The following is a 12,306-nucleotide window of genomic DNA, read 5'->3' on the forward strand; positions in this document are numbered from 1 at the left end:
ATTGGTCAACATTGCAGTCTCGTCTTCTTCTCCCTCTTCTCAATATTGTCTTTCTCATTTGATCGTCTATCTTGTGTGTGGGGGCGTACAAGAAATATAATATGACTCTGGTGTTATATATAATAAGATATAGATTTATATTGTGTCAAATATATCGTTAATATTAGATATTTACTCCCTCTATTTCAGTCATTTGTTGTCCTTTTTCATTTTGAGTATCTCAGTCATTTGTTGTCCTTTCTATTTTAAGAATGAATTTGATGAGTAATTTGATCATTCACACTCAACTTATTCCACTTGCCATTTGGTAATTGACCCCCTCCCATTTTCCTGATCTTTGTGATAAAATCAAAGGACAATAAATGATCGAGACGAAGGGAGTGCTAGTTAGTTTGATTGTCACTTGATCCTTGATGGATAAAGAATTCTTTGTTTTAGAATGCACTATACAGGTGAACTTGATGTTTGTAAGTAAAGCACGATAAAAATAGATTCTATGTGATACAAACGAATACAATGTAAATAGAAAACATTAACCTTTATATTTTATTATAACGGAAACATACAAGGAATATGACTGAGTTTACGAGTATGAAGTCGATATATCAAACACCCAAATCCGTTTATTCAAAGTCTGAAATTGAACCATCATAGAAATTGATTTAAAACAAAAACATAACATTACACCTAGAAACTCTCATTGGTAGCATAAAGGCCAATAAGTACCCAATGGATCTTACACAGGGCATGAAGCGTCATCTCCATCTTGTGTGACCTATATATTACCAACAAAATTATTATTAGTACAACTGTCAGCTAATTAATAGTAGGGTTTTGATATATACAATTCATTGGGTTGTATTTAAGGAACTAAATATACAAAGAAGTTCTAAATATATATCTGTAACTATACCTGAGCGGGTGGAGGAACCCAACCAGTACCGGCGGGCTTCAAGTTGTTCATTGGGAAAGAGGTGGCCATTCTTGTAATCAAGGCGGTTTTCGTAAATTAGGTTTTGAGAGGAGAAGATTGTATGAAATATGAATTATGATTTTGCTGGTTGTATGATCAGTCCATTACTTGGCTCTATACTTATAGAGGAAATTCACTCACACACATACATGAATCACAAATTCTTATTTCAGATCGCTATATTCGTTTGAAATGGTCAGACGGATACCATTTCCTCTCACAAAAACCCATTTACACTACTACAAATCCCTTACATTGATGACGCTTTTGCATTGACGCTTTTGTAGAGTGTCGACCTCATAATTAACCCTCCAATTTATTATTTTGGAAAACCGCCTAAAAACATTTTGGAGGACGCACTTTTCTAAATTTCACCTAAAACCCCGCTAATAACGCACCCATACAATACATTTATTTTGTCATTTTCCAAAAAGAAAAAACCCTAACCCCCTAACCTGGAAATTTGTTCTTCGATCATCATCAAGGATGACTAAATTTTCCAATTAATTCTGATTTTTCAATTCACAAAGTTACGATTTGCCTATCACACATCGAAGGTACGATTCTACATACTGCTCTATTTTCTAATTTGTTCTTGTTTTGATTTTATGTATTCTTCTGCAATTTGTGTATTAATCGATGATTTGTAAAATTGTGGAGTCGTCTCTAATCAATCAATTGTTTTATTTTGCTATTCGATTTATAATTAATCAATTGGATTTGGGAATATAATTAATCAATCGGATTTGGGCAATACCCTCTTCGTGACCTGATCCATGTTAATGTGTAGGTTCAAATTCGTAGTAGTGTAGGCTCGCTTTTTTTTTGCTGGTTTCTAATTGCTAATTTTGTTGCTAAATGATGCTTTTGTAACTGGTACTTTGGTAATTTAGTACCATTGATTATCAGCTAGCAAGGTTTATATTTTCATTTCACTTTTACTACCGTTATCCGCTTAAGATGAATAGGAGAATTGCTAGATAGGCGAATTTGTGAAGACGCAAGTTAGTTTGAACTAATTTTTACTACCACTATCCGCTTAAGAGCGCATCCCATCTTCTACAACCACTCAACTTCGATTCGTCTATACCAATTACCATGTACTCATTCCCTATAATCAGCCACAAATAAGTTTTCAGGCACATTTACTTGTTTGTTTATTCCCTATAATCACCACTAATTTGTCGAAGTTTATTGTCAAAACTTCTTTGTGAACATTTGACATGAGACTATATTTTAGGGTTATTCGATTTTTGTTAGTTGTCTAATCTCAAATATAGATAATATTTAAAAATGATCAAACATTCAAACACCTTTTTAGATTATATGACGATGCTATAGTCTTAGTTAAGGATTTTTGTTTCTCTTTAACATCATCTTATCCTTTAATCTTATAATGTACCATTGCTCTTTCTTTTCATTGTTCTTACTATTTCGTACTCCATATATCTTCTATAAGTGACAGGGCCTGCCACTATATTGGCCATACATGGTGTTAAATGCCAGGACTGTTATGCTCATGTTATTACATCTTAGCTTGTTGTTTTGTTTGACGATGTTGAAGCGCAGGTTGATTTCTTACTTGACCGTCAATGGTGTTGGTAGCACTTCAAAATTTACCTACGTTAATTTTCAAAACATGATGATCTGGTTATTCGGTCTACGATTAATACAATGGTTATACTAAGTTTAGCTGGATTACCAATGTTATACCAATAATGAGCTCATTGAATCAGTTCCTTTTGTATATTGTAGACTAGTTTTCGTTATAGATTCGTATTCTGTTCATAGGCTTATTGTGTTTTCTCATTTTTATAACTCTATTTTAGGTATTGTGTGCATCTTGTCAGTCCTTTAGGTTTACATCTACTTTATCTTTCCCAATTACTCCCTCCTTTTCGGTCAATTGTTGTCCTTTGGTTTTGGCACAAAGACCAAGGAAAGAGGAAGGGCAATTATTAAATGACAAGTGGAACAAATTGAGTGTGAATGATCAAATTGCTCATCAAGTTCATTCTTATAATACAAAGGACAACAATTGACTGAGATACCCAATATAGAAAGGACAACAAATGACTGGGATAAATGGAGTATTTGTTTACCTTTCATTAAAATAGTGCCCACATAGACTATGAAAGATAAATAAATGATTAGATGGAGGGAGTATCATTTACAGCTTTACAACAACAGTGGGGGTGGCAGGTTAGGTCCCTAAATTAACATCTTTATTTGAAAACTATGTTTGGTGTCAATTCTATAATATTAGGTAGTTGACATAACTAGTTAACTTTAATGGCAGAATCAGACTATTAATTTGTGTAATGTGGTCAATCTAGCATAACTATCAACTTTTATGGTTTGTTGGTTTGAGATAGTTTAGGATGGTGGAAAGCGGAATTGGTGTTTTGGTTAAGTAACACAATGATGAGTAAATTAGTTATAATATATTTCACTCAAGTTTCGTCGTTTAACTATTTACGTTTGATAATTTTTATACATCCTTGTCTAAGTTGATAGATGAACCTTTTATTTCTGTTAATGCCATTTGCTGCATTGCTTTATTTTATTTTCTATGTGCTTTTATTGCAGGTGTGAACAATATTAAGTATACTCCTACAAACCCATACTTTTGGGTGTTATCCTATTAGTGTCTTACGGTAGTTGCCGAGTTTAGAGATCTTTTCCATAATCCCGAACCTCTAGTGGTACTCCATAATAACTTTTCATTGGAGTATTTTTGGTGCATCAAAATGCTGTCGGGTCAATACTAATCGATGTTTTGTGTATAAGTGGTTCCTCACATTCACTTGTAGGTACCTCGATTGTTTTATGTTCACATGAGGAATAATTCACCAACTTTTTTATTGGTTTCAGGTTAAATGACATATCATACAATAAAGATGAAGGGATGATGCCTCTATTAATAAGATTATAGTTGTATATGAGCATACAATTCAGATTTTTCTTCGGTAAGTTTATAGCTGTATAACTTCTAATACCTGTACTTAGTATGTTATTTTTTTTTCATGAAATTATGTTTGTCCCGTTTTTCTTGTAGGCAGGAACAATTTCGCATTCTTACATAAAAATTGGTACCATTTAGAGACACTTAAGTTCTCTAAAAATTGTGTCCATATATGTCAGAATAAGTATAAAAATTAGCATTTCATGTTTCAAGTTTGTAGATGTATATCTTATGTTATTGTCTAAGTTTACAAATGAGAAGGCAATCAATAATGACATATAATGATGTAGGGTAAGCTTACAAAAAAGCAAGAGGTGCATTGGATGATGGCTAAGACGGTCTAGGTCTATTCTTAGGTTCTTTTTCATATAGTTGTCTGCCAGATGACAATATGTAAACATGTTTTGTGAGTTAGCCGCTTTCTGCCATTATAAAATGCCTTTGAAGCCTTCGTCCTCCTAGTTATACGCATATCAAAGACAAATAAACTATGGAAGAATTGTATTGTGTCTATCCTTTGTTTGCATAGAATCTACTCTGAATGATTAGAATTATGAGGTGCTAATGTTTGTATATAAAATGCTCTGATAATCTGATTTTAGCATGTTTGTCGTACCTTTTTCACGTCTTATCTTATGCTCTCATCGGTGTTTAAAGTCTCCATTATAACATTATCAATCATAAAACTGGAAGATTCATAGTACGTTTATTGTTGGTGTATAACTTAACTGTGAACTTGGTCTTTTCCTAGTACTCGTTGATGTAATGTTGCTTAGCCAGAGTATATTGTTTTCCCTCTGATTTTTTATTCTTCAACTTTCTCACATTTACCTCTTATCATTTATAACTTTTGTAGACAAGCTTGATATACTCAGATCTTTTACCTTTTCTTTTCAGTTACGGGAGCAAATTCTTGAAATTAAAGAGTATAATTTGGTCAAGTTTCGGTCTAATTTGGTCAAGTTTCGGTCTGATGATTGTAGTTGTGGATAATCTTTTTTCATGAAAAATACATTCTTTGGACTATTGTTGGACTTGTTAACTTCATTGATGAATTGGGTATCTCAATTTGATGGCTTTTCAAGCTAACATTCCTCCTTAGGTGTCTTTGTTTGTTGAGCTATCGGTTTTTGCCATATTTCAATTCCCTGTTTACCTCTCGGTTTTTTTGGTATCATTTTTTGCTTTACGTTTGTACTTTTATGCTTTGTCTGATTTGCGTTTGCTCCTCTGTAATTGCTTGCTTTTGGCCATTTCGACGGTTTTATATATTTTCTTATATTGTGTTCCAAATGTTCGGCTAAATGCCTAAGAAAATTGTGTGTTGTTATTTTTGTGAAGTGTATATGTACTAATTAAATATATTTATATAAATTATTTTTTTTGCCCGTTATAGGTTTCAGATTCATCAGATGGTGACGATGCGCCTTCATATGTTGATTGAATGCACTTTCATATGTTGATTGAAGTCCTTTTAACATTGTGCCTATATGATTGAAGCCCCTACGACATTCAAACTACTAAGTGTCCTTGTCTAGCTAGTTGCGTAGCATTTTTTACGATTATTTTGGACAACTTTATGTTGGATTTTACTATCGCCCGGGTCTCTTTTGATATTATTAATTCTATCGTACTATAAAGTACTTACTAGTTTATATTAGTTCAATTGTCAATGCTAGTATAGTATTTGTGACGGAGACGATATATGTATCAAACGTATGCTTATTTATAAAAGTACGCGTGTACTTCATTTTATATATATTGCATTATGTTTTTTCATGATTTAGTAATAGCTAGTAGTACTATACTACTTATAGATGGGTCTATTTAATTATTTTCTATTATTTTATCACGTAATCAAAAAGCCAAAATTGTACCGTGATATAAGAAGTGTCAATATATAAATAGTTGACGCCTAATTTTGTCTCATCGAGTGACACATAAAAGCATCAATAGTCGCTGAAGACGCTTAAAAGCGTCAAATTGGTCGACAAGTAAAAGAGTCAATAATCAATGAAGACGCTTACCAGCGTCAAAATTGTTGACAATTAAAAGCGTCAATAGTCCATGAAGACGTTTAAAAGCGTCAAATTTATTGACAAAAAAAAACGTCAATAGTCACTGAAGACGGATAAAAGCGTCAACTTTGTTGACAATTAAAAGCGTCAATAGTCCATAAAGACGCTTAAAAGCGTCATATTTGTTGACCCAAAAAAGCGTCAAAAAATAACGACGCCCCAAAAATTGACGCTTTGTAAAAGCGTCAATAAACAAAAAATTGACGCTTTAAAGCGTCAAAAAATGCTCGAAAAAGCGTCATAAATGCAAGGGTTGTGTAGTAGTGTTAGGGTGTGAGTGGGAAAGCACATGGGGGTGTCCCACCACCCATGTGCTTCTCACTTGTGAGAGGTCTTATTACGGTCTGAAATAAAGCGGTCTGAAGCAAGACGGACTGTACATGAATAATAATGGTACTTTGTTTACGTGCACAGTACACTTAACGTGGCAGGGTGCATTCCATGCATTTCTTATCCTTGTAGGAGTGTAGGGCTATATATCTCCTCTTTCATATTTAGCTTATCACCCCAATCGAAATTATTGTACGGTGATCGAAATTATTGTAATTGTAGGGTAATCGAAATTATTGAATTGTATGGCGAATTGGCGATTGAAATTATTGTATGGTGATCAGTAGTGGAGCGAGGGGGGGGGAGGGCTAGCAGGGACGGTCGCCCCCGTTAAAGTTAGAAAATTTCGAAATTTTTAGTTAAAATTTTCGAATTTTTTCGAGGCTCTCTTATAATATTTTCCTTTCGTCCCTGCTGAAATTTTCGTCCCCGCTGCTTTAAAATCCTGGGTCCGCCACTGATGGTGATCGAAATGTTATTCACAATAGCGTCAATTACTTTCGAAGCATTTGATAGTTGAACCCATATTTGATAAAAAAAAAATTAAAGCAAAATATTTGTAATCTAACTATATTTTTCTTTCGTTAGTTTCTCTTAAGACGGATGTCCGTGTTAACATTAAAACGGGTCAAGTATCATCGCACTTGTGCATATAAGACAGATATGTTGCTTTTCCATATGCAATCTCCTTTGGTTTTATTCTATCTAACTATTTAACGTGTCTTAATATTCAGATGGATATAATCGTGTTAAAGAAAATTTGTATTTTTCTTTTCATGTATATTGTCATTGAAATTGTTTTTTTTTTGTAACCAATTTATCATTTGACCCATAAATGGAATAGATAAACAAATAGTCTCAATATTAACTCGTCATATTACAATTCAAATATACCATTGTTATTTTTTTTTTCCCAATATTGATAAGACTAATATTTTTTCTAAAGCATGAGGATATATGTAATATGTCATACTATGGCTAAGGATCATTTTCCCTCAGGTCTGAAAGGTATCATTTTCACAGTTCCACACAATATGTGAGAGACCATCAAATGATGGGCCTATATAAGAGAATATGACACGGTGTTACCGAGCTTGGGTACCATCTGTGGCGCCCTATCAAATTGTCAAAATATATTAAAAATACTCCCTCCTACTTACAAATACTTTTCAAAATACGAAAACTGTACGATTTATAAAAAAAATAAATGTAAACAATAAGGACGTCTAAAGAACGAATGCTTATGAGATTCTGCATTTTGTTAACACAAGTTAACAAAAAAAATGCTCATGCATAAATGTGACAAATGGAAAGTTGGAAACATAAATAAGAAACTTTGGCCTTTATATTTTATTATAACGAAAACATACAAAAGATATGACTACGAGTTTATAAATATGAGATGATATATATGAATATATCAACCTCGTATCCATAAGTAAACTCAAAGTCTGAAATTAAATCGTAAAGGAAATTGACTCAAAGTAAAACACAACATTGCACTTAGAAACTATCATTTGTAGCATAAAGGCCAATTAGTGAAGATGCACGATCAATTTTACACCGGGCATGAAGCCTCACCTCCATCTTTTATGACCTACATAACATCAACAAAATTAATACTATAAGTATCAACTTAATAGTATTAGAACCTAAAGTAATCGCCCGAAAAAAAAAAAATTAAAATACACAGTATTAGGATATTCTTGACACGTGGTCCATCAGTTTAATTATCGAACCAAATCTATACGATTGATTTATTTTACACAGTAAAATAACTATTACGAAAAAATGAATTAAATTAATAAACAACTGATTAGACAGAGTCATTAAAATGTAAGACTACTCTAAAAATAAAGTCTAATAATCAAGTTTAGATGTTTGTTGGCTCGAGTTTTATTAAGGACTTACTCCGTATGTGTGTGTGTGTGTTAATTGTCGTGAATACAATTGATATATGAAGGTGCGGAAATTAGTACGAGTGCTTGTTTATTATAATTACTCCCTAGTTTTTAAGTTTGTTACAATACCTGAGTGGGAAAATGATATGGACCAGGGTTATGGGCGGGTTTCAAGTTGTTCATCGGAAAAGAGACGGCCATTCTAATAACAATAGTTTTGGGTATAAATTATTAATTTTTGAGAGGAGAGGATTGTATGATGGATGTTGCTGGTGGTATGAGTCCATTACTTGGCTCTATATTTATAGAGTAGTTTTTACTCGGATAAGATGACCCAACTGCCCAAGTATGCGACTTAAGTGCAACATACAATCCGCATGCATTGGTCTTCTATGAAACGGTTTTACACTAATTTTGGTATAAAAGAAAACTTTTTGGCAAATGGGTTTTCATTAGCAAAATAATTAGGGAGTTGAGGTTCGTTTGAAACTATTTTGCATCAATGGGTTCACATCATCACTTTTTATTTTATTTTTCCAGTTTTTATAATAAGCCGCGGCTTAATTTTTTGTCATTTTTAAGAAGATAGATGTCATAAGTTTATGAAAAACTTAGCGGCTTCAGTAGTTGTTTAATGCTAGAATAGGCTGCCATCTGTGTTTGAACGTGACAGTTTTTGAAAAAGTGGAAAAATAAAATAAAAAGTGATGACGTGGACCATTAGGACAAAATAGTTTCAAACAAACCCCAACTCCCTAACTATTTTGATAATGAACACCCATTTGCCAAAAAATTCTATAAAACAGGTCCATAAACAAAAAATAAAAATAAAAATACGGTGACAAAAAGTTGAAAAGCGGTTAACAACAACAAAATTCCGTTTTATTTACACAATTTTTGTCAAATTAGGGTTCATGTATGTAGGATTGGAATCATATCAGGATCAAATTCTACGTCAAATATTTGAGGTGAGTATAAATGAACCAACGATCAAATCCGTTATCCGGCTCCATACAATACCGTCAAATTTTATGGTGCAAATTTCTTTCCCAAAATCCCCGTCAAGCCTCATCGTATTTGTAACACCTCAAGTGGTTGAGAGGAAATTTGTCCCATATCGGAAAAATATGGAGTTTGTGATATGTTTCTAACGGCTTCCACCCACCATTTAGTAACAAGACCTTGTACTTTTGGGCTTAAGTGAGGACAAATAATAGGCCCAAAGGTACACATCCCATCTTATTTGGGTTGTATTACGACGGTGGTGGGTCGGATTGTTATGTTATTATTTTCACTTATCGCATATCCTACTTCTCATTGGTCAACATTGCAGTCTCGTCTTCTTCTTCTTCCTCTTCTCAATATAGTCCTTCTCGATCATCTGATCGTCCATTTTGTGGGGGGCGTATTATGGTGATACTTAATAGAATAAGATATAGATATATACTCCTCACTCCTAGTCGCTGTTTTGTTAAGGAAAATGGAACAAAACCCGACTAATCTTATATATATATATATATGTAACACCCCCATTTATTCAGGAGCCTTTAGCTAGACATTCCCAAATAAATAGGACTGTTACCATCTCGGTTTCCCGAGGTAGTGAATAGCAAAGTATAACAATACCAAAGTGCTTTAAATAAAAACTTTTATGATTACATATGTTTTACAATTTTAATCAACTAATACTTAATATAAAAATAAATACAACTCGCAGCGGAAATTAAATAAGTGATATAACTACATTTGTGATCTAGACTCCTGCAGGTCCGTCCGAAAGCTCACACGCCCAAGCTCCCCATATCCAGCTAACTCAAAACCTGTTATTTAAATCTGCTCCCCATTTAACCGGAAATATTAAACGGTTCACCACAGGATGCCATCAATTAAAGCAGGCATCAATTTTATTTTGACACAGAAGCAAACACGTCAACCAATGGTTGAGTAGGATAATCACACAACATTAAATATACAAACTAACAGATGTAAACACGTGGAATAAATACCACTACCAATTCTCATCATAACCACAATAGTCGTCCCGGTCCTTGACCGAGGCTCCACCACACCGTCGTCCCGCCAACTCCTGGCCCGGGGATAAACACAAATGTCGTCCCAGTCCGAGACTGAGGATAATCTCATAACAATCTCATATCCCGCAATATAAACACAAACGTCGTCTCAGTCCAAGACTGAGGATAACCGATAAAATAGTATGCCAATACGAATAATTCAATCCAATAATAAACAACCACAATAATCCAAAAATAATAATCTAGGCATCCATTCAATCCCACAAAAGAAAACGAGTTGAGTAGTTATCCTACCTGGCAAGCAAGCATTCCAATTACGCAATCCAAATAAATAAAGCAAATCCAATCCGATTATAATTCTTCACAATTTCCATCACCTATATAATAATAAGAATTGCAACAATTATGATTACTAACTTTATTTATTTATTTATTCTTCTTATTATATTAATTATTCAAACCGACTCATTTATTTAATTATTACGATATTAAAACCCGCTAAATAATTAAGCACGCATCCTCAAACAAACCCGTGTCTCATACTCCTAATAATAATACAAGTCAACCTATAATTTTTGTAAACTATCCTATAATCTCCCCCAATTACCCGTGTATAACCCCTCACCATTACTCACACATACACCTCCAACAACCCATTTTATTTCACCCAAACCCGACACCACCACCTCTGCCACCTGCCCTACCGTGAGCCTCCTCTTCCCACCACCAAGACACGGCCCTACCACCAGCAACAACTACCCTACACGGCTGCCAAAGCAGCCCTAGCAGCAACAACCACACACCTCACCAACAATACCGAAAACCCGTCACTATTCTACCCGGCTACCATCTACACCACACGGCACCACCGTCACTACCCGACCTAGCCACCACCAGCTTGCAAAACAGAGCATCCAACTCACCCCTAACCACCAACTAAACCGCCACTAGAAATCCACAAACCCACGCCCTAAACCCCGCGACAACTACCCTCTGCTCTCCCCTGTTTCGCGAAATCCAGAGCACCACCAGCACCAACCACCACCAACTACCCTAACAACACCCCCACCGTGGTCGACCCAATCCCCTGAGGCCAACCCATCACAACCCAGGTCAAGTCAGTCCCTTTTATGGGTCCAATTACCCATCCAAAACCCCACGACCAAAACCCGTAACCCCCCTGACCAGCCACCTTTAGGCGCCTGCCACCGCCACCCTAGGCCTTCCCAGACACCACCACTACACCCATTCCAACCCTTGCAATCCCACGAACTACCTCCCAAAGTTTGGTCTCATTCCGTCAAGGTTTGGGTCAGTTTCTAAGTGTCTTAAGATCGTCTGACATTCAGCTGTATAAGAAAATAAAACAAGATTAGAAATTGTTACCTATTAATTACCGCTTGCTAATTCCGTCTCCAAAAGCTTCTCCTCTTAATTTGTGATTTATTTCTCAGATTTAATATAGTATTTATAGGGTATGATTATAGAGAATGCGAGTAGGAAACTATATAATTTACCTATTCCAATTAATATAGGAATTACTATTATTATAATTATCATTATATTATTATTATCACAATTATATTATTATTATTACATATATCATAGGTAGGATTCCCTTATTTTATCTTTTCTAATCTATTATTGTCATAAATTATTATTAGTAATAATATAATTACTACCTTTCCATATTATATTATAATTATTTTCCGATGCAAATCCCGATTATACTCTAACCTTATTATACTAAATTTCAGTCCAATTACTTAATGTCACATGGTCCAATACTCAATTATTAACTAAGCCCAATTCCCGACTTGTTTTACTTATTTTATTATTTAATTATCGTCTTATTTGTAATTCATTATTAGAAATGCCTTTAATTAATTATTAAATTACATAAACTATTCTCATAACTTATCATTAAAATACGGGGTATTACAATATATATATATAACTGGGTTGAAATGCTGTGGATGCGCCACGTGTCAACCCAGCTTTAAATACACGTATTAATTACAGCTGA

At 34.2% G+C, this 12,306-nt stretch overlaps 4 long non-coding RNA genes across 4 annotated transcripts; 1 reads left to right on the forward strand and 3 right to left on the reverse strand.

Annotated features, from left to right (window-relative positions):
- Positions 1–519: 519 nt before the first annotated feature.
- Positions 520–1,311, reverse strand: LOC141596249 (uncharacterized). The gene is made up of 2 exons (XR_012522423.1): positions 914–1,311; positions 520–775 (listed from the first exon to the last, which is right to left on the reverse strand). It is a non-coding gene; the product is annotated as an uncharacterized LOC141596249 (long non-coding RNA).
- A 9-nt stretch (positions 1,312–1,320) lies between these two features.
- On the forward strand, positions 1,321–5,648 carry LOC141596250 (uncharacterized). The gene is made up of 3 exons (XR_012522424.1): positions 1,321–1,530; positions 3,848–3,942; positions 5,335–5,648. It is a non-coding gene; the product is annotated as an uncharacterized LOC141596250 (long non-coding RNA).
- Positions 5,649–7,673: 2,025 nt separating this feature from the next.
- On the reverse strand, positions 7,674–8,822 carry LOC141596268 (uncharacterized). The gene is made up of 2 exons (XR_012522426.1): positions 8,377–8,822; positions 7,674–7,943 (listed from the first exon to the last, which is right to left on the reverse strand). It is a non-coding gene; the product is annotated as an uncharacterized LOC141596268 (long non-coding RNA).
- Positions 8,823–9,866: 1,044 nt separating this feature from the next.
- Positions 9,867–11,951, reverse strand: LOC141594070 (uncharacterized). Its single transcript, XR_012521994.1, has 3 exons — positions 11,667–11,951; positions 10,575–10,657; positions 9,867–10,080 (listed from the first exon to the last, which is right to left on the reverse strand). It is a non-coding gene; the product is annotated as an uncharacterized LOC141594070 (long non-coding RNA).
- Between the last annotated feature and the right edge of the window lie 355 nt (positions 11,952–12,306).

Source organism: Silene latifolia, chromosome 8 (genome assembly GCF_048544455.1).
Source record: "Silene latifolia isolate original U9 population chromosome 8, ASM4854445v1, whole genome shotgun sequence".
NCBI lineage: Eukaryota > Viridiplantae > Streptophyta > Magnoliopsida > Caryophyllales > Caryophyllaceae > Silene > Silene latifolia.